At 35.7% G+C, this 4,491-nt stretch overlaps 1 pseudogene; it reads left to right on the forward strand.

The window, feature by feature from the left end:
* Positions 1-562: 562 nt before the first annotated feature.
* LOC136840193 (zinc finger protein 54-like) overlaps positions 563-4,491 on the forward strand; it is a 10,222-nt pseudogene continuing 6,293 nt past the window's right edge.

Genomic DNA, 4,491 nt, shown 5'->3' on the forward strand with positions numbered 1-4,491 from the left:
TGACTTGAAATTCAAGCTTCCAAAGAATATGATGTTCATCTATTATTATTATTATTATTATTATTATTATTATTATTATTATTATTATTATTCAGAAAATGAAACCTATTCATATGGAACAAGCCCACCAAAGGGGCCGTTCACATGAAATTCAAGCTTCAAAGAATATGGTGTCTATTAGGAAATACAGAAAGAAGAGCTCTCACTCATTTAAAAGGAAAGATAAATTAATGAATAGATAAAAATGTATTAAAACGCAAGGAGAATGCATGTACGATATCGGGGCTTGTATCCACTTACGAACTCACAGCGTTAACAGAATGAATCTCATGATTCCAGGAATGAGGCACCTGAATTCTGGAATAAGATTCTCTTAAACTGAATTGAATTGTATATAAAATTTTGGCCAAAGGTCAAGAGCTGCGACCTATGAGGTCATTCAGCGCTGGAACGCAAATTGACAGTAAAAAGGTTTGAAAGGGTTAACAGGAGGAAAACCTTGCAGTTGCACCATGAAATAACTGTTAGGGGAGACTGGAAAGTGAGATGGAAGAAAGAGAACATGAACGGAGGTACAGTAAAAGGAACGAAAGGGGTTGCAGCACTACCTCCCTACGGGAAGATTCTCTTAAAGTAAGGTGTTTTAGACATGACAGAATTATTGTAACTCGTCTTTTTTCCTCTAATGAGTGTCGTTCAAGCATTTTTGGACTTCCATTAACAGCATGTCGGCCCCTCTTACTTGTAGTGCACTGTTTACTCCATAATACTTATATAGTACTTCCTTCCTCGTGCTAGACACACAAGCCGTCATATATATTATTATTATTATTATTATTATTATTATTATTATTATTATTATTATTATTATTAAACTTCCATAATTAATCTTGTAATAATAATAATAATAAGTGTTATTATTATTATTATTATTATTATTATTATTATTATTATTATTATTATTATTATTATTATTATTATTATTATTATTCCACCTACACGCTTTTATCCTCCCAGAAAACTTGACTCCAGAAAACGTTACGCTTTCAGCCTAAAACAAAAAATTTCATGGGATGAGGTTGCTAGACCCAATCCCTAATATTATTCATATCAATAGCGAGAGAGTCAGGGCATCTTAGTTTAGGCCTCCCATTGTACAATACCTCTTGCAATACCCGCCAGGTTCTGGGTTCTGGAGAGAGAGAGAGAGAGAGAGAGAGAGAGAGAGAGAGAGAGAGAGAGAGAGAGAGAGACAGACATAAGGATAAGTATGAATGCACAATGAGACAGTAATAATAATGATGATGATGATGATGATTATAAGAGAGAGAGAGAGAGAGCTTAAGTATGAATGTAAATGGCTATAAGAATAATGGGAATTATTATTATTATTATTATTATTATTATTATTATTATTATTATTATTATTATTATAAGTGAGTTTAACGAGACCACTGAAATAAAAAGTAAACGAAAATGAAAATTAAATGAAAAGAAAAAGTCAAAGAAGTTGGACAGCTGAAGAATCAACGGAAGGAAAGCCCCAAAGGACCCCTACCACCATCTAAACAGTGAGCCAGGCAAGACGTACTGTAAGCACTGTGAGCGTTAACGCGCGTCACGGGAAGGCAAATAGAATAAAAAAAATAATTAGGTTATTATTTTGTTTATGGCTAACAGATAATCGAATTATTATTATTATTATTATTATTATTATTATTATTATTATTATTATTATTATTATTATTTGCAAACTGAAATAACCAGTTTTACTCTGCGCAGTTATCCTGAAATATTCTAAGTTATATTTTTATTCTTTTCATTTACTTTATGCCTTCTTTCTGTTCTCCTTAATGTTTTTCCCCATTCACATTTTCTCCCTCTGATTTGTTTCTATTTAACAGGACTGGTGTGGATCTCTGGATGCGCACAACCAACCGACGCGTATGCATATGATTGTGGTTCGTTGGTTCAAGATTAAACCATCTTTGTGGCAACACCGGATCTGGGAGACTACTGTATGAAGCCTGGTTTAGATATGTGGACTAGGTCTAACCAAGTTCACTTAGGTGGTAAATCTCGGTAATATTTGGCTTCGATAATACCTGAGGATAATATTAAATAATAGTATTTAAGTCATATATCGGATGATATTACCGAGTTCACCTGTTGTGAGTGTAGAAGAAGGATTTAGTAATATCGACGAAAACACAAGTAACGGGTAAAGTACGGCTTACTAAATGGACGAAGTCAACCTCTTTTCCCGCTTTCGACAATACTTAAGTTTTTAATTTTTCCCTATTTCAGTTTTATTTTCCTTTGATTCTGTCTTGCAGTATACACGAGCGTTCCCCTAACGATATATTTTGAGATGTGTACCCTCGCTACGGGATACTCTTCTGGAATATGAATCACTCTAAGATAAAATACGATGTTGGTCTAGTGCTACCTTTCAGGCCACATCTGTCCTCGAAGAGGTTTCAGATATTGTTTAAGAAAAAAGGTGTTTTTTTTTTTTTTTGCATTTTTTTGATGTACGCGCAGATTGCGCTTTTCCTGAGATAAAAGGCTTCAGATTTTAATTACACGTATAATGAGATAAATAAATAAAACAGCCACATCACAATACGAAGATTCATTGATAGAGCTAAAGCTAATTCCTGTTCATTGTCCACACGTAGATTGCACGCTGTAGCCAAGGTCGCGTGGCTGCATTCTCTCTGAAAAAAAAAAAAAAAAACTTGTGATCCTCGACATGGGTGAATAAATCTAGTTATATGATTCTGGAAGACTTATAATATCCCTCAGCCCCCAACGCCCTTCGTTTGCGCTAAAAAACTGGGCGGGGTGGCATGGACAATTATGGGTGCTGAGGAATGGTTAATAAAGCTTCATTTTCACCTTTTACCAAATTCCGAGTCCTGTGTTGTTTCTGAGGGGCTCATTAAAATGGCAAGGCAACCTACATGGGTCTACAAGTCAACAACTGGTCCGATTTCTTATCGAAGGGTTTCTAAGACAGGGATGAGGGACCTTCATTTACAGGCTAAATCACTAGTACGAGCTTGAAAACTTTTGGGCCATTGACTGGAACGGTTTTTTAAAACACGCGGGATATCAGGAAACACTTTCACTGCTTTCCCAAATCCTAATACAGTTTATTTTTCCATTTTTTTCCTTATACGAGCTTCAGTTGACACTGAACTGCCCTTTTTTTTTTTTTTTTTTTTTTTAAGCTAAACCATAAGCTATCAACTCGCACACAAAAACAGTGTTCTAAACCTTTTCTTAGGTTTCGTGTGAATTGCATTTCCAAATAATAAGTAACCTTAATGTACCTTTGATTTGTCATTAAATGCCACATATTCGTTATACCTGCTACGAACGTTCGCTGACACTGAACTGACCATTTTTTCGAAAAGCTAAACCATAAGCTGAAAATTCTTTGTACAGGCAAAGTTTTTTTAAATAATTGCTGCTGTTCCGTGCGAATTGCATTTCCAAATAATACGAAGAGCTTTAAGTACTCTGGATTCTTTTATTATTAAATGATACATATTCATTACAACCCTCCAAACTATAAAATGCATTCGTGTCTGACATGACATCCGTCATGTCTTCAATAGATCAAGTCATGTCCACGGTGCTAAAGGCACGGATGACGTCACGCACCCGGGAAAGTGGAAACAAGAAGATCATCCTCCTCCGCCCCAGTCCCCACCCACCATTGAATGGGTTAATACGTACGTTAGTGGCTCTTACCGAACACCGGCTGGCGTGTTAATTTTAAGTGCTTTTATAGCAAGAGCATCAAGGAAATTAAGATAAAATTAGAGGAAAAGCGTTGGTTTTTAGAAAAAGAGCGAATAGAAGCTTGTGGCGGAATTCCAGGGTTGTATGGTCTTGCCCTCCCTCCTATGGTGTCATGAACAAGCAGTCTATGGCTCTATCTTGTAAGCAAGCGAAGTCTCTATCTTATTAATTCCTGAGGCGTATTTGGCTTTACGGTGTCAGGAAGGATGAATATTTTATGGTAAGTAAAACTTAATATAGATATCTACATGTTTATTAGTCTGTAGGCCTATTCGTATTTAGGGTAACGTGATGCGTAAGACTCGGGACGACTGAGATATGGGACTATTTGTATTTTAAACCGCAATATAATTTCAAGTATTTGTTAATTTTAGTTGTGATGATAATAATAGCACCACGAATAGCGTTAATATTATTAATCAAGTGCCACTTTCTTAAGTGTTGCTTTATATATCACGTAAGGAGGCTGTGGGTTAGGCCTATGTTAAGAGGTGTAGGTGGAATTTTAAACACATGGCGAGAATTGAATTCAAGGAGCTGGTAAAAACCGCGAGAACTATAATGCCGATGTATAAAATGATGTAAGAAATACAAAAATAAGAGTATTAAAATTGTTATAGGTATCTTGATAACCGTACAGAAAAGCTCCAGGCGCCGGGCTTAGTAGGCCTACCAGCC

This window comes from Macrobrachium rosenbergii, chromosome 1, assembly GCF_040412425.1.
Source record: "Macrobrachium rosenbergii isolate ZJJX-2024 chromosome 1, ASM4041242v1, whole genome shotgun sequence".
Lineage (NCBI taxonomy): Eukaryota > Metazoa > Arthropoda > Malacostraca > Decapoda > Palaemonidae > Macrobrachium > Macrobrachium rosenbergii.